Below are 23,519 nucleotides of genomic sequence, written 5' to 3'. Positions count from 1 at the left end.
TGCCTCATTTGTGTTTTATGCCTTAGGAGAGAAATCTTTGTTCCCTTCTCCTTTCTTTGACTCTCTTTTTCTGGATGAAAGAACACAAGGAAGAGCGGGACCAAGCAGAAGAAATCACTCACACTGTACATGCAGCTGTCTGCATATCCCCTGCACCTGTTTGCCCTCCCTATTTTTGGCCCTACAAACCCCTAGGAATTCTTCATCAAAGATTTTTTTCATCAGCTATCTCCTGACAGTAGCCAAGATGGCCATCTGTCCATCCAGAGAGAGAAGAAAGCTGGGCACAGTGTTTTCCTTCGGTCTAGAGGCCTCTTGCTGTTCCCTGATCTGTGGCCAGAGCTCTTTTTAAAGGTGTCCCCAGTTTCTTCTTTGATCTGGGGCACTGTGTGTAGGTTGCTGCTCAGGTTCTGCTCTGCGTCTTTCCATGTGACAGTGACCTACATACCTGTCCTTGTCATTAATGGGTCATATCCTGGCTTATCTGGCCCTCCTTTTTCTAAGGGGGATAATAAAGGAGAGACCTTTAATTATCTGGTGGTCTCCACCCACCAGTCCCCAAGTTAAATGTGCTGCTATCCTCCATTCTTGTTTGTGTGTTTTTGAATAAGAACTAACCTAAAGGATTTCTGTCCAGGCATCTTTGTGGAGTCTTAAATCGTAATCTGTCCACAATCTTAACTAATTGGATTGGTTTGTAGAAGAAAGCTGCCTGTGGTTTGGCTTTCTGCAGAACAGTTAACACCAAAAAAAAAAGGGGGGGGGGACGACACACAAAAAGATAGAACCTAATTACAGTAACGAAGAAAAAGCAAACTGCATCACAGCTTACCCTGTTGCATGATAGGTATAGGTATTGCTTAAATTTGCAGTGGAGGTTTTGCATGCGTAAGCAAATCAGTGGACTACGTGGTATTTAATATTCCACTGCCCTTGTAGGTTAGTTATGCAGGCAATAAGCAGCAGCGTTCCTGCAACAAGTCACACTAACTTATGCTTCATTTCTGCTTCTAGTACCATTGCTCTAGTAAAACTCAGAATGTAAAATGCTTCTTCTCTTGAGAATGGCTTGTAAGTGCTACCGTGCTTTTGCAAGCATCCCTGATGAATTGGTAAATGCAAATAAAAACATGAGTAGCCAGGGAAACCCAAACTCAGAGGTCAAATAATAACTCATTTTAGGCTTAATAGTCAAAAGCAGGATGACAATACATGCATCTGCTGACTACTGAGGTACTGTGCCTATCACTCTTCACACTGTTAGTATACCAGTACTGCCTGTTGCTATAGGACATCTGCTATGGCTGCATAAATTATATTCAGATGACCAAAAAGCAAGTGTTTGCCCAAGAAACTGCACCCCTGCAAACACTCTAACGCTGCCTAAAATGCCACCACATCAGGAATGAAAAATGCTGCTTACAGCTCATCTAGCGAGGTCTGTAGTTCACATATGTTTTCTGTTTGGTGCTTCAGACTTCCTCCTGGCTGGAGGCAAGCCGAGGGAGCCCAGCTGTGCCCAATTATGGTCAGAGACGCATGGAGGTTAGAGTTTAAAAGCAGTGCAAGAGGTTAGTTGTTCATGTTGGCTTGGAGAGGGGCTGTGTTTGTGTGCATGGTTTTGTTTTTTTTTACCAGTTCTGCAGGTTTGGGGGCTGATTCTAGCTTATTCTATACTAGCTCTGTACTGATGTTGCTCCACTGAGTCTTGGTTTTTATGAAGGTAAGGATACCACAAGGCCTGCTCACTGTAACACAAAAGGTTGATCTTGAGCTTGCTTCCCACTGCCTGTGCCCACCTCTGTGATGGATACCAGCGGTGGGGGCTGGGGCTGAGTATAAACCAAGCCCTGCTGAGCATCAGAAACCTACCTGAATCCATGAGACTTAGGTGAGGGCTATAATGATTTCATTTTTTCTGAGCTGTTTTTAGGAGTCTGGAAGAACACTGGTCTTTAAATGAATCTTGATTTAATGCATTTAGGACCTGTGTGATTGATGGTGTCTATAAATACTGTTTAAGTGCACAATAGAATATTTAACATACCATTTTCAGCAGGCTTTGGGCCAGGCTCTCTGCCTCACTCCTGCAGCAGCTTCCCTTGGCTGCGGGGGACCCTCTGGGTGGTGTGTCCTTGGCACTGGGAACATGCGGGGGCCGGGGGGGTCCCTCAATACCACCACCTCCCATTTTGGCAAAGGTGTTGTCCAAAGAGCATGCTGGGCAAGCAAGGTACACAGGAGCACTAGGGAGGGCATCAGGGGATTTCTGTGCTCAGGGGACAACCTCAGGGTCCTCAAGCTGTGGGTCAGCATGGGGCAATGCCTGTTTTCTCACAGGAGGAGGAGGAAATAACCCAGAGGGCAGCACAGGCAAATGAGGCAAGTGGCTCCAGGCAAATAGCTATGGGAAGCACAAAATGGGGGGGGGAGGAGGAGAGGCGGGAAGAGGTGAATTCTTCCCCCCATCCTCCAGAGATATCTGTGGTGTTATTTATAATATTAATGCTTTTCGGGGGGGGGGGGGGGGGGGGGGGAGCCTTTTATAGGAATTTGATTATGTGTTTCTATATTTAAGAAGAGAGGTTTTTTGATGCTAAAGTAGAAAAAAATAGTGGTTTACTGTATTAAAATTTGCAAGTACTTAGCGTAATCTAGTGATTAAAGCAGTCCTTTACTGGTACGCTTGTAAATCATAAATTCCCACTGCAGAATGGCTCCTGTGGCATTTTGCCAATTAACCTTTGTGCGCTTTGATCTTGCTTTGACTCTAGAAGTTCAGGCTGCTCCCTAGCTTGTTTAGTTGTTGTTGTTAACAAAACACTTGCCATTTGAAATACACAGTGCTTAGTATACGTGCTTCAGGTCCCTGAGCACATGCAATATTGATGTCTTGTGGATCATAGAAAAAGCCTGACTCATTAGTGAAGAGATATTAAATACACATCCTCAAAGAAAGCAAACAAACTCTGCCATTACGAAGACAATTTTTCAGCCTGAACTGCACTAGCAGAGGCGTAGGAAATGTGAGTTTAGTGAACTGGTGAGGAGAGAGGAATCGTGTTGTGTTCACATGGAGCCAAGCTCTGTATCCCCTGCCTGCCTTGCAGACTTGCACGGCAGTCAGTGGTGGGGCTCAGCTGGGAAGAGTGGGGACCCACTCTGCCTCCTGTCCTGCCTTTCCCAGGGGCTGGGAGTGGATCTGTGGGCCAGATGGTAAGGTTGGAGCTTGCAGGGAATATTCCTGCTCGGTGTCTGGCAACTAGCATCCAGCAAGCATAGCCTTTCTGCAAAGCATTGCAACCACGATGGCTGCTGCGTGAAGGAGTCCATCCTCATTCCTCCCGGGTTCTCATCCAAGATCTGCCTTTGGCTTACCCCCTCTCTTGTCTTCACATTTAAGAGTATAATGTATGGTATTTACCTTTCTCCTTCCCTCCCATAGGTAGTCCTGCAGTCAAGGGCCGAAAACACTGGTTGAGACCAACAATAATTTAAGATAAAAAGCTTATCATGAGCATTGAGTATTCTTAAATAGGTTGGATATATATTTTGCAAGCTATGTGACATTTATTATTTATAACTATTGAATATGTGACAGCTGAGAAATATGAAAGAGAATTTGCTCTCTATGTTCAGGGTCTCTCAGTTCACGTGAGTCAGTCTCAGAGTCTGAAGCCTAAAAAAGGTCACTTTGCAATCTGTAAGTAGCTTTAAAGCCTTCACGGGCCTTAAAGCATCAGGCTTAGCCAGTGGAAAAAACCTCCTGGAACAAGGTAGCTCTGCCAGCAGAGAGCTGGAAATGGAGAGAGCTGTTAAGTCTGCCATCTCCTGCTCTTGATGCAGGTAGAGGAAGAAGAGCAGAAGGTTTTCTAGAGGCTGAGCATATGTCTGATTCATCGCAGCTTCAGCTAATAATTCTCACATTTATCTATTCCAGGCTTGTTTCCAAATGACCAAATGTAAAACTTGACGTTGCCTTATGGATACATGAAACAATGGAACTGGTGAGTAGTCCTACCTCCACAGAACCTGGTATTCCCTTGTACTGTGTCTCCTGTCTCCTCCCTGTCTTTGTCATTGCAGCCTACATATCCCATCACTCAGCCACCAGTACCTGTAGTCTGCTGCTTCTCACTAGACCCACATCAGCCAAAACATGCAACAGAGTAAGCACATTTCTTTAAATTCAGGTTTTCTTTCCATCCAAACTTCCAGTACCCACCCATGAGGGAAGGTGAGAGCCTAGGTGTCTCCCATCACACAGACAATGCCAGAAACATGTTGTCTCTCAACACACAGCTGACTCCCCTCCCCTTCCCCGTATTGAAAACCCAAGTGTTGCACTTTCATAAAGTGCATGCCTGAAAACACAGTCCCTCCCCAAGACCAGTTCCCCTGTGGAGGACGTGGACAGACACCGCTTTGCAAACAGCTATGGCAGTGAAAAAGGTTACTGCCCCTCTTGGCCTGCCCACAGGAGCACCTCTCAACCTGCTCCTGTCAGAACAAGCTGGATTTATAAGGTAAGCTTCGCCTTGCCTCACTTAGGCTGAAGCAGGACGAGTGTTTGCGTGAGCTGCTCAGCTGGAAGATGAGCCCCTGGGCTGGGGTAGGGATGAACTGCAAGCCACAGGGGCAAGGCTGGAGGCAGGTCAAGTCTCCTTGGATCTGCACAGCTGAATCCAGGGGTAAACAGCTGGTCCCTGCTTATTTGACATTACCACTTTTTCTCCTCCGCCTCCTACTAGTTAACTTTCCCTCAAATGGAGTTTCCCTCCACGCTGTCTCACACATTTGAGAAGATCTGGGTCAAAACCCCACCTTGCCACCTTCTTCCTGACTGCATATCCTTCCTTTAGATGCCTTGCCAGGTTGCGAAGCTGGTGCCAGCTGTCAGCACTGGACTGTGACTAATGTTCATTTTCTTGCACAATAGTACGCTTGGTTTCTTATTACCTGTCTTCAGCCTTTCTGCCATCTTCTTCTCTTCCTATCTTCGCATTTATTTTGTGCATCCATTGCAAGTAATTAGCTCTTAGAAGTAGGAATTGCAAGTCTGGTTTCCTCAGGAAATGAGGCTTAGGTGATCATGCTCTGTACGTCCTCAGATAACTGTTGAATACACCAGTTGATTTAATTTGGCTGATGGAGAGCGGGCTCAAAGCTAATTGAATTCCTACAAGTTTTGTGCAAGCAAGCAGCTAGCTGGAACAGAGAGGAACCCGGAAGTCATGTGCCAGAAAGAAAGGTAGCAGATAAATTTAAGGGAGATGCATTAATAAGTATCAAAAAAGTGCCTGCAAATGACCACGAGACATAAGAAACCTGGACTCTTGCATTACAGGGCTTGCTGAATTGCTTGCTGAATTACTTGCTTTTTTATGTTATTTGCACAGTGATTGGGACAATAGCTTTAGATCCCTGAGAGGGATTTTTAGTGTGTTACTACAGACCATGAAACAATAATAATAATAGCAATAAAGGCAGAATGTACTAATGAATGTTTCCCATCCATGAAGCTATTTTCAGGGCAGCACCTTTCCGTAATCCTGCTGGCTTTGGCACTTCTCCATAGATTTCTCTGCCACAGCCTTGTAAAATCTTGTTCAGTCTTAATGCACTAATTTTGCATCTGTTTCATTTCAAACGGTGGCACAATAGGGCTCAAAAGGACATTTGGGCTTTCTTCATTGCTCCTGCTAGGAATGAAAGGCAACTCTGGTGCTGTATCACTGGGGTCCACCAAACTGACATGGTGCAGTTGGGTTTTAGCCATCTTCTCAGGCTGCCCACTCTCCTGGTCTGTGGATCTCAGGAGATCTAATCACCAAAGGTTCACCTGACAACCACAGGGCACAAAATTTTACCCCACCTTTTTGGGCTTTTTTTGCCGGCAGCAGATCCTCAGCCCTTGCCCACCCCATTCCCCTTCCAGGGACAACCTTAAAAGCAGCCAGATGACATGTAGGCATGTGTAACCCTACAAGAAATCAACTGGCCTGTAAATGGCAGGTGACGGATCTAAACCTGGCTCAAGGTTTCCAGTTCCTGACTGCTTACACAGCAAAGGTGATAAGTGCAGTACTAAAATCAGTGTGAGGTTTTGCACAGTGACACATGCCTGCCCAGAAGCGGACAAAAGGGAGGATTTAACCACAGGCCAATTCTATTTTTTTTCTGCAAAAAAGACACTTCTCCACTGTAAGGCAGTTCCAAAAAAATAAAAATAAAAACATAAAAAGGCTTGTGCAGCAGTTTGGCTGCCATGTTTCATGCAGTAGTGCTGTGTTAGAGATAAACATCAGTGCTTAGCTTACAGATTGTCTCAACACCTGGAAGGCTGTTATAGAGACAGATTTAATAATTAATTGCTATTTCCCTGAGACAATGCACCCTGGATCTCTTAAGGAGCATATTGCAACCAGGTAACAGGAGGAAAAGGCAGAAGAGACAAAAGCATTAGAAAAGATAAAACGACTGAGATCAAATAACATTATACCTCATGTCATGGTGGAAATGGGGCTATACTCACCTGATCCTGCGAGGAGGTTGCCTGGAGATGGTTCAAAGTACTTGAGGTCAAAATACTTGTATTCCAAAGTTGCTTTTAAGTAAATGACTCTCATACGGCTGGTGGTAGGAAAGATGGGAGCAGATCAATTCCTTGATGTTACTATGCTGGGCTTATATCATGTCACCCGGCACAGATGGGGATATGGAGGGGTTGTTTTATAATCAGAAAAATATGGTACCTGGAAATGATGCTGAAAGGTTCCTATAGGATATGTTTTCTGTATGTACTACAAATTTTTCTCATCTATGTTTAGCACTACATTTTTCTATGAAAGCTATAAAGCTAATGAAATTAAATGCTACAATGAAGTGAGTAATAAGAAAAAATATGATTCTGCTGGGCTCCTTAGTGACTACAACCCAACCCGTAAATGCGGGCTATATTCTGGCAGCAGGGGAGCACTAGCATCTATTTCTGTCTGTGTCTCGGGCACCTTCCCATGACCATTGCCATCACTTACCACCTTACTGGGGGCCTGTGTGTTATGATACGAGTACCAAAAAGAAAGGTAATGTCTGCGTGCACACACGTATTGGGGGTGAAGGCAGAGGGCCAGGTGACGGAGGTGGCAGGCAGGAGGGAAAGCGCTCGAGGAAGGGAGGCCAGGCCTGGGGTATGCAAAAAAAATAAGCACATATGACAGGTAAAAGTGGACTTGTGTTGGGGTGGGCAAATGGTGTGTTTCAAGGTGCAGTGGATAAAAGCATCAGATTTCTGTGTAGGGAAGGAAAGATCCCCAACATAGCAACTGCACCTTTCTCCAACTAAAGCTTGTATTTTTTTAAATCACTGCAAACACATACGAGACTTCAGCCATAGGGATATTAATGATGCACAATCTTAATTCCAACTAGAGTCCAGGTACAAGCACCACGAGCAAAGGTTATCTGGTAAAATGGATGAATAGATGTATAGCAGCTGATAGCACAGAGCTGCACATTCTGGTAGCAGTGCTGTTTTGCAAACTCCAGTGCAGGGCATAATCTTATTATAAAAGCTTATTTGACCAAATGTGTATGTTTACTGATGTGAATAGCCTGATCTTAACAGAATCGATGAAATGAGAAAAATTATGAACATGTTTAAGATATGTACAAGGACAAGACTAACTGCTGGTACCTGCCATGCTGTGAGTTTAGGCTGCTGGTGATCAGTGTGTGTTTCATCATTGAGTGAAGCCCACTGACGTCCTGGGCAAGACGCAAAGCCTATTTTTCCCGTGGTTTTTATTGCTGAAGAGGATCTTGATTTCAGTGAGTCAGATAGTGTTCTTTGGTAAACGTGTTGGCTCAGATGGCTTTGAAAAATGTGTTTCCTTATGAAATGTAGCTGGGTCTCAAGCTTCTTTGATAAGCACAGTGCACAAATTGAAATATTAATCATGGATCTGGGTAGTTAAATTACTTTTGCAGATGGGTCTGATGCTGTTGGGCACATTTTCCCAGTGGTGTTGTGAAAGGAAGGAACTCCTGAGTTGGAAGGGGGTTTAATAGAGGAATTACTTGGGATTGCACTGGCTTCTGTAAGATAGACAGTTGCTGAGGAAAAGCTCTCTTGGCAAGCTTCTTCTTAGTTTAGGGCCAGATCCTCAAAGTATAAGTCATCCTAGGCCAACTGAAGTTACTTTTATACTACCTGAATTTCTTACCCTGTACTTTATAAGCATTTTTGGTAGCTTTCATCTGTTAATCTGCCATGGAAAATCAGCCTAGGCTGAAGCACAGCATTTATCAACCAAGTCTGTAAATCTCTCCTCCATAAGATATTTGAACTAATTCACTGTCTCTGGCATAGAGATTTTAAAATACATAATGGCAAGTTGTATGTGAAGAACCAGTAGGAGCAACAGTGAGATGTGTTTGTGGAGATGAGGGAGTCGCTCTCTTGGTTGTGAAAAGCTGCAGATAGCTTGTGTGAGTCCACAACGTCTGGGTTTTTAAGCAAGTGCTGGAACATGCAATTGCGATACCATAACTGGCTTGTAAAGATTGAACCCATTCAATTTTGGTTCCATCTCTGATGAGACAGCTTTTTCCTATCTCCTTCTTAGGTGTAAGTGCTGGCACTCTTGCTATCCACCACTGCTCTAGCACTAGTGATAACATTCAGCATTTGCCGAGTACTTTACATACTTCCAGTGCTGGAAAAACATTAGCTCATTAAATCTTCCAGTATTTCTGTAATAAGAGCAGTCATTAGAATTGTCTTCACTTTATGGGCAGGAACAAGGGAGAATGGAGACTTTAAGTGACCTAACCATAGCAAATTAGTGGCAAAGTTAGGTGTTATTGATTTCTGCATATCCTCTAAAGACTCCTGAAAATTATATTCCCTGTTCACTCAGCTGAATAGCCTTGGGCTTTCTCTTATAGTGCTGGTGTAGACTTGGATCTAATAGGTAGTGGGATTTCAAATTTCTGGCATTGATTTTTTTTTCTTCAAAACTCTTTGACACTAATTTTGAGGCACTGGAAAATTTATAAGGCTGTTGAGTTTCCATGTCTTGCTTTGCTAGCTCTTGAATGGAGTAGTAAAATTCATATCAGAAGGAGTTATCGGGCTTTGCACATCAGCGTTTGTAAAGCACACCATTGCCTGATGGAGCGATGGGAGAAGCTGCTCAGTGGTGCAGCCACTTCCCCGTTGAGTCACACAGTGTGTGTGCTGCGCCAAGAGGTGCTAACAGCACCGGAAGGGGAGTACAGTCCTCCTAGGTCCTGGCAAACCTACCCCCGTACACCGAGCTTCATGGATGGGAGGCCTAAGGTCAAACCACCCTAGCATTCATTCATGGCTCTGCCCACGAGCCTAAGAACCTTCATAATCTCTTGCATTTTTACCTGGTTCCTTGCAATAGCCATGGTGGTGGAGTGGTGCCCTGTGTTGTGGAGCAATTGCATGCCCTGATGTTTTTTGAGAGTTCTCCCCTTCTTCCATGCAAGATCATGGCTTGGTATCATACATTTCCTTGGGAGGTGGCTTTTTAATGGGTGCCAAACTCAAAGCAAACTCTGGATTGGATTTTCTGTGTTGTCACTCACGTGACAGCAGTCATTGGCATGCAACTGTGCATCGCCCTTATTTAGATCACAGTTGTCCTGGGTAGACTCCTCCATGCATCCTGGAACAACTGCAAACTACATTATAACAAAAAATACTTAAAAGTGTGGGAGCACTTCCAAATCAATACAACCTTTTCCAACTACTCATCTTGATGTCTTCTGTGAAACATAGAATCATAGAATGGTTTGGGTTGGAAGGGACCTTAAAGATCATCTAGTTCCAACCTCCCTGCCATGGGCCGGGACACCTTCCACTAGACCAGGTTGCTCAAAGCCCCATCCAACCTGGCCTTGAACACTTCCAGGGATGGGGCATCCACAGCTTCTCTGGGCAACCTGTTCCAGTGCGTCACCACCCTCATAGTGAAGAAATTTTTCCTTACAGCTACTCTAAATCTTCCCTCTTTCAGTTTAAAGCCATTACCCCTTGTCCTATCACTACATGCCCTTGTAAAAAGTCCATTGCTGGCTTTCTTGTAGGCCCACTTTAGGTACTGGAAGGTCACTATAAAGTCTCCCCGGAGCCTTCTCTTCTCCAGGCTGAACAACCCCAACTCTCTCAGCCTGTCTTCACAGGGGAGGTGCTCCAGCCCTCTGATCATCTTTGTGGCCCTCCTCTGGACTTGCTCCAACAGGTCCATGTCCTTCTTATGTTGGGGGCCCCAGAGCTGAATACAATACTCCAGGTGGGGTCTCACAAGAGCAGAGGGGGAGAATCACCTCCCTCGACCTCCTGGTCATGCTTCTTTTGATGTAGCCCGGATATGGTTAGCTTTCTGGGCTGTAAGCGCACATTGCCGGGTCATGTTGAGCTTCTTGTCAACCAACACCTCCAAGTCCTTCTCCGCAGGGCTGCTCTCAATCCATTCTCCACCCAGCCTGTATTTGTGTTTGGGATTGCCCTGACCCATGTGCAGGACCTTGCACTTGGCCTTGTTGAACTTCATGAAGTTCTCACAGGCCCACCTTTCAAGCCTGTCAAGGTCCCTCTGGACGGCATCCCTTCCCTCCAGCGTGTCAACCACACCACGCAGGTTGGTGGTGTTGGCAAACTTGCTGAGGGTGCACTCAATGCCACTGTCCACGTTGCCGACAAAGATGTTAAACAGCACCGGTCCCAATACCGACCCCTGAGGAACACCACTCGTCGCTGGTCTCCACCCGGACATCGAGCCATTGACTGCAACTCTTTGAGCGCGACCCATCCAGCCAATTCCTTTTCCACCGAGTGGCCCATCCATCAAATCCATGTCTCTCCAATTTAGAGACAAGGATGTCGTGCAGGACAGTGTCAAATGCTTTGCACAAGTCCAGGTAGATGACATCTGTTGCTCCTCCCTTATCCATCAACACTGCAACCCTGTCGTAGGCAGCCACCAAATTTCTCAGGCACGATTTGCCCTTAGTGAAACCATGCTGGCTGTCACCAATCACCTCCTTATTTTCCATGTCCCCTCGCATAGTTTCCAGGAGGATCCGCTCCATGATCTTGCCAGGCACAGAGGTGAGACTGACTGGCCCGTAGCTCCCCGGGTCTTCCTTTTTAAAAATGGGGGTTATGTTTCCCCTTTTCTAGTCAGTGGGAACTTCACCGGACTGCCACGACTTCTCAAATATGATGGATAGTGGCTTAGCCACTTCATCCGCCAGTTCCCTCAGGACCCACAGATGCATCTCATCAGGTCCCATGGACTTGTGCACCTTCAGGTTCCTTAGATGGTCTCGAACCTGATCTTCTCCTACAGTGGGCAGTTCTTCATTCTCCCAGTCCCTGCCTTTGCCTTCTGCAACTTGGGCGGTGTGGCTGGAGCACTTGCCGGTGAAGACTGAGGCAAAAAAGTCATTGAGTACCTCGGCCTTCTCCATGTCCTGGGTAACCAGGTCTCCCATTTCCTTCCAGAGAGGGCCCACATTTTCCCTACTCTTCCTTTTATCACTGACATACCTATAGAAGCTTTTCTTGTTGCCCTTGATGTCCCTGGCCAGATTTAATTCTATCAGGGCTTTGACTTTCCTAACCTGATCTCTGGCTGCTCAGACAATTTCTCTGTATTCCTTCCAGGCTACCTGTCCTTGCTTCCACCCTCTGTAGGCTTCCTTTTTGTGTTTGAGTTTGCCCAGGAGCTCCTTGTTCATTCACGCAGGCCTCCTGGTGGTTTTGCCTGACTTCCTCTTTGTTGGGATGCATCGCTCCTGAGCTCGGAAGAGGTCATCCTTGAACATTAACCAGCTTTCTTGGGCCCCTCTTCCCTCCAGGGCTTTATCCCATGGTGCTCTACCAAGCAGATCCCTGAAGAGGCCAACGTCTGCTCTCCTGAAGTCCAGGGTAGCAAGCTTGCTATGCGCCCTCCTCGCTGTCCTAAGGATCTTGAACTCCACCATTTTGTGGTCACTGCAGCCAAGGCTGCCCTTGAGCTTCACATTCCCCACCAGCCCCTCCTTGTTGGTGAGAACAAGGTCCAGCATAGCTCCTCTCCTTGTTGGCTGCTCTATCATTTGGAGAAGGAAGTTATCATCAACGCATTCCGGGAACCTTCTGGATTGCTTATGCCCTGCTGTGTTGTCCCTCCAACAGATATTGGAATGGTTGAAGTCCCCCATGAGGATGAGGGCTTGTGAATGTGAGGCTGCTCCTATCTGTCTACAGAGGGCCTCATCCGTGTGGTCTTCCTGGTCAGGTGACCTGTAGCAGACAATCACTATAATGTCACCTGTCCCTTTTAAAGTTCGATTGCCACTCCAAGGGCATTTGTATTTTGCATCGAGGCCTGGGCAATGATTCACTTTTTACTCCATTTGCCACTGTTAAGAATGGATCATCTTTAGAATTTGATTTCCTCTGGGGAGTTTTCTAGGAGCTGGAGGTTGAGTGATTAATTTTATTGGGACAATAAATTATAAAAGAAGGACTATGTCTGTCTTCTTCAACAATGCTTCTTCCTGAGATGACAGCATAATAAATTACAGGCATACGGCAAATTCCTAAATGCAATCAGTTGACTCGTTGTGCTGGGTAGATGGAATAAGAGCAGTGCCGATGGGTTCGGTCACTGAAGTAACATGGAAGCTTTACCACTGCCTGACATCAGCATTGGGTGATCTATTTCTGATAGATGGTTGAGCCTAAAAGCTCACACTGAAAAAAGTTTCTTTTGACAAGGTCAGCTACTCTGTGTGTTGCTGACAAAGATCTCTCCTAATGTATCAGATTTTTAAAAGTAGGGTTTGCCTTGCTGGATTGAGCCATTAGTCTCTTAAGATTTTCATCTGGACTTGAATAATGATCAGTGTCTGAGGCTTCAAAGCAAAAGAGGAAAAAGGAAAAAAAAAAGATAGCACAAGAAGTCCCAAATGTCTGCTACTTACATAATTATAGGAACAGGAAACGTCTGTTCTGACCCCCTTGATTTTCAGCTTCCATCTTGAAGATTTGCTTACCCTTATATTCATGTCCAAAATGCAGATATTCTTGAATAAGAAAATTATGTAGCCCCTTTTGTTGCCCTTCAGTGCTCTGTACCCAAGCAGCACTGTATCGACGGTGTATTCCATCAGGGATGCAATGTGGGCTCTAAACCGCTATGGCTTGGGAGCTGCTTCACAAAAGTTTTGAAAAGAGGGGGCAGGAGCTGGAATCAGTAATCACACGAGCTGTCCCACTGCATTTATCCCCTCTCATGAGTTAATTCATGGATATTAAGTCCTGCAGGGACTGTGATGATCATCCACACTGAACTCCTGCTTACGTTGCATAATTTAACCTGGTAATTCCTGCATCGGACCAACCAGACAACCTGTGAATGAACAAGTATATATTTTTAGAAACATCATTAATCCTGATTTAATCGTTTCACATCATGGAGAATTCTCAAAAAAAGCCTTGGAAAGCCATTCATCTGATTTTCCTAAGTGTAACTGGGAGGTAATAAGTCTGCCCAAGGTGATGCTAGGAGTTGCTGTCTAAGGCCAGGGAACAGAACTGGGTGAGCGAGCTCCCAGCCCGTGCTGTCAATACAAGAAATCCTTCCACTCCAACGTCCATAGGATGTTCTCAATCAAATTGAAATACAGAATTTGTCTTTCTAAAACCATCGGGTGTTAGTTTCATTAAGTGCCCCTGTACGTCATGCTCCGCTGTGCAGTTTCTTACTGTTTTGGACTGCGTTCTAAAGTGAAAAGATGCTCTTCAGAAAACCGACAGCCAATGTAAGATTAGAGTTCAGAAATGCTTAACTATTTTTTATTCTCCTCTGTATGGCTGAACAATTAAAAAGCTGAGCTGCAGTCTTCTGTAACAGGAGGCATTCTGGACCTGAGGAGGCAGGGAACACGGCTGCTGGCTTCTCGGCATGACCCCCTAACTTGTACTATTTATACTTTTGACAGAATTAACCAACATAAGGCGCGTTGAACGCAGGGCAGCTACTGATCAGAAAAACCAGAAATCTGTTGGTGCTCTTGCTCTTATTCAGGCAAATTTCCACTGATACTTATGTAAAGGCCTCATAATTTAGCTCATCAGCTCTGCTTTTTAAACAAACACGTAAACATGTGCACGCACACACATTCCTCTCTGTCCTTTTAGGGACCATAATGTGTTCTTAAGAATTTGGGCCACAGGTTTTGAAGAGAAAATCTGCTTAGTGGCCCAGATATTTATAAAGCTGCTAGCAAACACAGAGAGACGGCACGACAGATGTGCAGATGCAGTTAGGAGGAATTGTTACAGGCACAAGAATCTTTTGTCGCGGATGTGTTCCCCTCCTTACTCGACCCACTTGTGGTGCGCCCTTTGTAGGGTACTTGCTGTTGTGTGGTTTTGTTTTTCTTATTTTAAGAGCGTTGTCATTGGGGAAGGAAGGAATCCTGTTCCCTTGGTTCCTGGGGGCTGGATGCATTTATTCTGAAGTCAAAGTTCAAGGTAACAAGGGTTACAGAGTTAAGGTCTTTGATACTGAAGCCAATAAGAAAAGGAAGGGGGAAGGAAAGTAAGAAGGGAGTATCAAAGTCCCCATATATTTATTATAATCCTAGCTTGAGAACCACTGAGCTGGAGCCTTCCCTAACCCCTGTCAGTGAGGTTTCCTTGGCAGAGCTACAGAAGTGGCCAATACGTTACAGTCATGGGCACTTAGTTTCTCTGAGACTCAGGCAATTTTGGTGTTTAAAGTAGGTACAGTATTTTAGTAGTGGTTGATTCTGTAGGAAAACAAAAAGCAAACAAACCAAAAAACAATTTACCTTGGGATTTTTCTAATTTAATTGTTGATTAAATGTCTTTGTCCAAAGCACCAGCTCAGGGACTTGTTATCCACTTAAACCTCAAATCTTTTTCACACTCATAGGTTTGAGGCTAGACTAGCCCACCATCTTGTATATACGGGCGAGGTTCTTCAATTCATTTTTTTAACCTCACTGCTCGCCACATTGAAATGCATATTGTTTCTTTATGCCAACTTTATCTTCAGATCAATAATCATGGTGTAGTCTGCTAACAATCTTTGAGTGTTTGCCGCAGAGAAACTTATTCTGAGTCGTTCTTCCTCCTTGTTTGCTTCTTTATGGTAACTTATTAGGTGTAATCAGGAGGGAAAACCCTTTTCCTTACTGAAAGTTGAATAGGCTTTGATGAGCCATAAATTTAAACTCACCTAATGCTTTCAGCTTACTGGGGATGAGTCCTCATGTGGGCAAGGAACTGTGAGCCACGAGCTGCCTTTGCCTGGATTAATAGTGATAGTAATATAGTGATCACTATTCAAAAAGTAAACATTCTTAAAAGTGAGCCATTGTACAGAATCCATATATTCCAATAAAATAACACTAAATCGGTCACATCAGGTTCTGTAAAATGTTTTTTTCAGAGACAGCTTCCAGACAAAATAAAGAATTCACTGTATTTCTGTGATCACAATTCTCTCTAGGAGCAAGCAATTTATTGTATTGTAAATCTGGCCACATAACAGCAGTGAAAATCTGTGCTTAGAGGAACCGAGCCTTCTAAAGGAGTAAAAAGCTGAGCTGGCATGCTAGTTCTGACAAGGGTAGAGTATTAGCCCATGTTCTGGTTTCGGCTGGGACAGAGTTAACTCTCTTCTTAGTAGCTGGTACAGTGCTGTGTTTTGGATTTAGTGTGAGAATAATGTTGATAACACTGATGTTTTAGTTGTTGCCAAGTAGCGCTTATCCTAAGCCAAGGACTTTTTAGTCTCCCGTGCTCTGCCAGCAAGCAGGTGTGCAAGAAGCTGGGAGGGAGCAGAGCCGGGGCAGCTGACCTGAACTAGCCAAAGGGGTATTCCATACCATGGAACGTCATGCCCAGTGTATAAACAGTGGGGAGTTGGCCAGGAGGGGCGGATCACGGCTCTGGCATCGGTCAGCGGGTGGTGAGCAACTGCATTGTGCATCACTGGGTTCCCCCCCCCTTCCTTTTTTTGTTATATTCCTTTTCATTACTATTATTATTATTATATTTCATTATTATTATTGTTAGTATTATATTTTACTTTAGTTATTAAACTGTTCTTATTGCAACCCACGAGTTCTGCCTCTTTCCCGATTCTCCTCCCCATCCCACCGGGAGTGGGCGAGGCGGGGGGACAGGGGGTGAGGAAGCGGCTGTGTGGTGCTTGGCTGCTGACTGGGGTTAAACCACGACAGCCCAATTAGACCAAATGATCAAATTTCGTTGTTGTTTCATCTGAAGAAGCAAAACATGGCACAAAGATTGTGAAGCAAGTATGTTTAAAAATTTAACAAGCTGCAAATGCATTGTAGGGTTTGATCCAAAGCCCACTGAAGTCCATGGAGAGGAATGGTTTCTCAAACACAACGTGAGTGAGAGAGAGGGAGAAAGAAAAACAGTGGAGAACTTCAGGAAAAGAGCAAAGGAAAAAACAGAATAAAATGACAGGCTAATCAGAATTATATTACAGCTCTCCTTCTCTAATCCCTGTGTATGTGCCCCACTATTCCTGTTATTTTTTCATGTATTCTTTATCGTAAGGCCACAGGTAGGACCCTGTTTCTGGAAAAGAAGCTCCCTGCACTAAGCGTTTGGCCAGTTGGCTGTAAGGCTCTTCTGTTCATACCAAACCTTGAAAGAAAGATCTGCTCTTCCTCTACCTCTGACCTCCCCTGACAGGCAACTGGAGATGCCTTTGCTTCTCCTGGGACCTGCCCCTCTATCAGTCCCCTCACAGGATTGTAGGCTCTTCATTCGTGTGCTGTTGAGCTGCAAAATCCCTCTTTTGTCCTCCTCTTCTCATTGCGGATTCAGTCGTAGCTCAGAAACAGAGACAGCTGGCCACAACAGCTTTCTCCAGAGGTTCAGAACTAATCTTAACACAATCTGTTGGCACCAAAGAAATTAACCTCTTTTGAATGAGACTGGATAAAAAATTAATGTGAATGCTTATCTGATAAAGTAGCTTTTCTTAGTTTATGGAATTATTCTTCAAGCCTATGCATGTTTTCAATTTGCCTTTCTTCCAAGCTGAAATTCAACCCAGGCAAAATTTACTTTCCCCTCTATTATGATCATCAAACTTAGTTGGGTGAACTTTCTTCCTTGAAGCCAAAGTCGGTTCTGTGTTTCAGGCAATTTTATTTGCAGCTCCAGTCAAAAGCACCAAATCTTAAAGTACACAGAGCATATATTTGGTCCACTGTGAAGCCAGAGTTGCTAATGAGCATGGAATTTCTCATCAACAAGATGGGTGTTTGCAAAAGAAAACGCTACTTGGAAAAGTTGCACTTTACTTGAGTAAATCCCCCATCAGGAGTTCAGGCTGCTAAGCTACTGGAAAAGTAGGGTAGTCAGCAACAGAGAAGCTTTTGGGAGGTTAAGTGCGATCAGATTATTTGACATTGTAGATCAATAGGTTGCTGTACCTCTCCCCCAAAGAAATATTTCTTTGCTGAAAAAAACCCATGTAAACAATGAGAAACTGCTTACCACTGTGGCTAGAACAAGACGTTTTGGGTTTTTATTTTATGTTTTGTGTGTTAAAGGCTCTAGGCAGGTGAAAAGATGTGTGGGACCGCTTTAATATAAAATAGTAATGGCAGTTGCAGAGATGGAAAAGGGATGCTGGATCATCTTGATTAAGGATACCAAAAGGCAGACGTGGTGCTGTTTACCGCACTGACTTGTGGTGTTCAGGTTGATTACAGCGTGGACCACAAGCCAGCCTTGAGCCATGGGACATGTCAGGTCTGTCGTCACCCCACGTTCTACATGGGGAGATGCAAATCCTCCGTCCGCCCAGGCTCTTCCCCCAGCTTGTCTTCGGGTGCCCTACAGCACTGAAAACACCCCCGCGCCTCTGCCGGCGTGCGTGCTTCAGAGGCGTGCCGCAAGCAGGGAGTTTGGCCGGCAGCCCTGGTCACGCGGGTTTCGTGTCCCCTCCTCTCACCCACACCGGAGCAGACCTGAACCACCGGGGCATTACGGCTCGCGTCCAGAAACTAAGGGCAGGGAAACATGGAGTTTTATTCACGTTTGGAGGAGTTTGGGTTTTTTTAATGTGTTGTTCAAACATTCAATGAACATTTGTAAAGCCCATACTCTCCAAATTATTTACTATTACTTTTAATTAATTATAGTAATCCCTGTTGCTTTGCCATATGGGAAGTAAACAACTGCTTTGACTAACTAAATACTCAAATCAGGTTGGAGAAGGTTTTAATTAGTTAATTTCATTAATCACACTGTCTGTTCATTGCTGTTCGTGTGCTGTGGAACAGTGGAAATGGCTGTTATTATGCAACAAGACTGCAACCGTGCTTCTTCCTTCGAGATAGTTAAAAAAGGTGTTCTGTCCTTGTCTTGTAAAATGTAACAGGTGTACTTTTTCTTAGGTTTTTGTCTTAGAGTTTAATACCATTAATATCTGGTATATCATTTGTTGGGGAAACATACCTTACACTAGCAGGAGAATGGGTTATGTGATTTATAGAGGCAAGTTACAAGTTTGCAGTGAAATGGGAATTCTGTGAGTAGTGCGGTACATCCTGTTCTTATCTACCAAAGGTTAAGAAGGACAGAAATATCAGAATTTGAGACTGGATTAATGAATGCATGCACAGAAAAAAGAGAAAAAAACCCAACTTTGAAAGTACTTTTCCAGCAAAAATCCCACGAAGCACTGTAAAAAATCTAAACCTATGTGTTTTGCTCCTATGTGCTGTAAAATCAATGTGGAATTTTGAAATCTGGTATAGTAAGAGAGTGGAAAAAATCCAATGCAATTCATTTGAGAAGCATATTTTGTAACTTTAAAAGATGGGGCAATTAATCTACAGTAGTTATATTTAAGAAATGTATGTAGTGCTCATAAAAATCTTCAGGGTGACATCAATGTATATTAACCCTGTTGGGCCGACTCCTCTGCAGCGTAAGTGATGGTAATTACTCTGAAATCAATGACCCAAACTCTGACAATTTGGACTGGCTGCAGGTCTGCCTGTACTCATTTTTCATACGATAGGTACAGAATGGGCAACGGTGAGGCTAGCTTCCTGTGCAGGGCAATTGCTTCTCCACCCCGATCAAAAGGGATTATTCCCAGAACAGAGTCGAAAGAGATGATTAATCTGCGTACATTGTTCAGTCCTGGGTCTTTGTATTGTGGTCAGCAGTTAATGAAAAACCTGAGTGGGAAGCACCACCACCTCTTCTCCCCTTGGCTGCCAGGTAGTAACAACTTTCAGTCACTACTCACCTGGTCTAGGCTCACGCAGTAGCCTGGAGGTAAAAGATACGTAACCACTAATGAATCCTTTGAATTGCCTAGTTCCCACTTCTTCACCCAAATTATACTTTTTAAGGCTATTTACCAAAATTACACAGTATTCTTCAAAGAAGAAAGTTTCTGCTTTTCACAGACATCATTCTTTATGTCCTCTCTTGGAAAATTGCAGGTGCATTATATCACTGCTATGGGTGTTATTTATTATTATCTCTACTGGGAAATCAATCAGTGCTGCAGAGGATAACAACAAACACTTGTAGCAAAGAGGAGATGATGTTCTCCTGTGGTGATATTGATGACACTGATAGATGGTAAATAGATGGTTGGAGAAAACCCTACTCTTAGCCTGGCAGGATTGACCTTAAACAGCTATGTAGGCCTACATATATTCTGATTTCAGCTTGCCACCAAAGCAAAAGCAATGGGTGCAGTACACATGTAGGCTGAGTGCCAGCATTAAAATTGCATTTGCATCACTTTTGTTTGTTTTTAGAAAAATGCTCTTGGGTCTGTTTGCTTGAGTAGTGAAGCAAGAATTTAATTATTTTAATATGAGGCTCTGTGGCCTGAAGTGGAATAGCAGCCACTAGTCCTTTACCGTTCTTGCAGTCAAAAAACAATTCTAAAATATATCAAAGTGTCTGACCTCTCCTGGTTCTCTGAAAACCTCAGCCCCTGTGTCTACTACATATCCCATGATCGAAAGCACATGCCGAGGCTCCACTGCACACCTGGTCCCTGGTTTGGCCTTTAAGTTTGTCCTTTTCGTAGCTTTCGGTGCTGGTAGCAGTGGTGTCTCAGAAGATGATTTTCACGTAAAGTCCTACAGAGGTCACAGTAACATGACAGACTCTCTTTGCCAGCCACTGTACAAACGCATCACAAGCGACAGTACCTGCCTGGGATGAGGCACACACCCTATCTGTGGCAAGCAGGAATCCCCTGATATCTTCTGTAATAAAGATACAATGCCCTAATTTAATTCCAGCTTGGGTAATTACCTTGTCTAGTCACATTTGCCAGTGGTATCACCAGGATGTAGCGTTCTGCATTTACTGCTTTGGCTGTTGCTAACAAACTGTTCAGCTATCACACTGTTAGCTAGTACTTAAAGCATGATCATGGACATTCTCAAAATCTGTAAAATAAGCAGAGTTGATTCAACAATCAACTGCATTCACAAGACATTGCAGAATTGATTGTCCACATGACACTGCAGAATTAATTGCATCTCAGAGATAAATGAGGCTTCTCCTTTATTTAGTATAGGCCTAAATCTACTTCCTCTGAATTCGGTAACAAACTGTGACTGATTCCAGGGCAAATCTGGTTTCAGTCCTTCAATAGCGGATGGACTTTGGATTTGCAGTGAGTGAAACTCGCACTGTATGTGTAAGATATTAGATCACGTGGAAAAACAATACTAAGTAACTTTCTGTGACTTCTTCAGGTCCTAGCCTTGCCAATTATAAAAACTTGTGTCATTGTTTTCTGAAGGGCAGCATTTGCATTTTTGAAGAAACCTAGCAACACTCATGTGAAAGAAAAATAATTAAAATGCGGTAGACTATTGGAAACGCAAGACTGAATTACGGTCTACTGGGGAAAACTAATCTGAGTGTGCCTAATGACATCCTTTAGAAAGTGATACTCAGCTAAGAAGGTATATTAATGTCATTTGTATTGATAATCTACTATGTTAATGCTTGCAAATAGTTTAATTTAAATGATTCAAAAAATTTTAGGGAGTCTGCATTTAAAGATCCAGTGGAGTATCCATCAAAGTGACAGACATTTCTTTCTCATTGGTATCTTAGATATGTTTACAGTTCATGGTATCAACAAAATGGAAAACAAATATAAGAAGCCTAAAAGGAAGAATGACTCTTAATACACTTAACTGAGATGACAACCAAAGTAACATACATCAGAAGAAATATGTCAGTAAAGCCAGTGAAAAATAAGCTGAAATAAAGCAAATTTCACCCTGGCCATATTAATGTATGATACAGTTTAAGGCAGGTTGAATGGTCCCTGTTCAACCACAGCTATGCAAAAATCAAATTAGATTATACCACACCGGATACACGGTTAGTTAATATGATGCTGAATGGGATTTAACTTTGCCTCTGCTGACTGTTCAGTTGTGGTCAGCGCGTTATCTACCTTGATTTTCCATAACTGTATTAAAGCACAGTAACATCTGGCTGGGTAGACAAGGTTTAAGATTTCAGTTTACACTTAAAGGCTCTGTGTTGTGTAGGCTGATTTTTATGACATCACTACTTCAACAAAGGCCCTAGCGTAGACACAGTTATACCAGCAAAAAAAAAGTGGGTTTGATGTTACGGCTTATATCGCTTGCCAAATTGGAATGCATTTTAAAGGCAAAAAGCACTCTAATTATGTAGGAGGAGTTTACTGGCATAACTACACCAGCATGACAAAACTTTCAAGTGTAAACAGGAGCTAGGTGCTTACTTAACTCAGTATGTTTTCTAACCACTTAACAAAGTATAATTTGTTTTCCAAAACCTCCCCTTCCCCAGCCACACACTGGGTCTGACTCTCACCCGGTTCAGAAGTCAGCAGCAGGACGCCAGCCTGTCGGAGAGGGAGAGTCAGGCCTGCTCCTTTAGAGAAAGACTGCACAGATGCGATTCACCCACTAGCAGAGGGTGGTGTAATGAGAAAAGCAATGCCCTGGGAAGTACAAAAACATGCAAAAAATGAGGCCTTGTCCTACTTTTGCTTACACATTCGTATGACTTCTTCTCACACTTCCCCACGTAACTCGTGCCAGCTCTAGCCTCCTTACTAATCAGTGTATGGGTGCAGCTGGGACAAAAGGGATTTAAGAAAACAGCGTGAGATGGTAACTGGGCACCAGGCAGGCTGCGCCCTGCACAGAGCAGGTTCTCCTTCACGCGATACGGCTGCCAGCCGCAGGAAACTTTTTTCTTCTCTGTGGATGGGCTGGTGTGGCTAGACTGCATCTGTGTGATGCTGTGTGAGGAAGCCTTACCAGCTCGGGTTGTTGATAGCTTTGCTCATCCTTCCAATTCACAGCGCAGATGTACCCAGGAAGGCTGGGCGGAAGGTCAGATTTCAAGGATTGCAGCAACTGGGCAGTACTGTACCTGACTGTTGTATTTCTGAATGTTGCCATCACTATTTTAATGAGCTCTGCATTTAGCCCTTCCACTCTCCCCCCACCCAAAAACATTCAAGTCAGACACGGAAACACCTATTTTGTACTTTTTCTTGTGTTTGGGTTGAAAAGGGCAAGGGGAAAAAAAAAAAGAAAACTGTAAGATAGTGTTCCAGAAATATTTTGGAAATCCACAGGCTTAATGAGAGAAAAGAACTAAATGCATGAATGTTGTCACTAGCAAGTCATCTGGAGTGCACAAGGGAAAATGCTTTTAAAATCTTTAAAGTAAATGATCATGCAAAGACACAGATAGTCAACACTTGAGGCAAAAGGTGTTTAATTAGAGTGGGAAAAGTCTTTGTTCTAAGTAATTAAAGGTAAATTCCAGAGTAGATGAGAGAAATCCAAACTCCTTAAACATTTGACAGCGTTAAAGAGAAATCTGCAAGGGTTCAGAGATAAACCCGCACAAGGAGAGGCAGAGGATGAGGCCAGATTGCCTGTTTATGCAGCTCTACTGAGGCACTGCAAGGGCTGAGAAGTAGGTCCCTGCCCATGTAGGTGATTCAAAGCACTCGAGACAGGCGCACAGATATCCCCTACAACCAAGGAGTAGCGTAAGCGTCCTCCAAAGAGTGATGAAAAATCCCACATGCTAACCAGGGAGCTGCCGTGAATTAGTCTGTAGGCAGTACTATGCAGAGGTGTACAGAGACCAATTTAGGCTGGACGGAATCTGGGGTCATCGGGTCCATCCCCCCAGCTCAAAACAGGGCCAGCTTCAGTCAGGTACTCGGCACTTTGATGAATTCTTGTCCTGCTCAGGAGGCTGGGGTCTCGCTCCTTTTGCATGCTGTTATCAGCTCCTCTCCTTAGCTAAATATTTAGCAGGAGGAGGATTTACTCTTTAAAACAAGGCTGCGGTGGTGACGGCCAGTTTCATAGCATGACCTATCGGCTAAAGCGTGCAC

General features: G+C 44.0%; 1 long non-coding RNA gene across 1 annotated transcript in view; it reads left to right on the top strand.

The window, feature by feature from the left end:
* Positions 1-1,661: 1,661 nt before the first annotated feature.
* Positions 1,662-23,519, top strand: part of LOC127015096 (uncharacterized) — a 28,754-nt gene continuing 6,896 nt past the window's right edge. Inside the window, exons 1-2 of the long non-coding RNA XR_007766270.1 lie at positions 1,662-1,723; positions 3,941-4,007. This is a non-coding gene — a long non-coding RNA (uncharacterized LOC127015096). The remainder of the gene's footprint in view (positions 1,724-3,940; positions 4,008-23,519) is intronic.

The sequence above is a fragment of the Gymnogyps californianus genome, chromosome 3 (genome assembly GCF_018139145.2).
Source record: "Gymnogyps californianus isolate 813 chromosome 3, ASM1813914v2, whole genome shotgun sequence".
NCBI lineage: Eukaryota > Metazoa > Chordata > Aves > Accipitriformes > Cathartidae > Gymnogyps > Gymnogyps californianus.
Note: the sequence above shows the minus strand (reverse complement) of the source record. Positions and strands in the feature narration are given on the sequence as shown.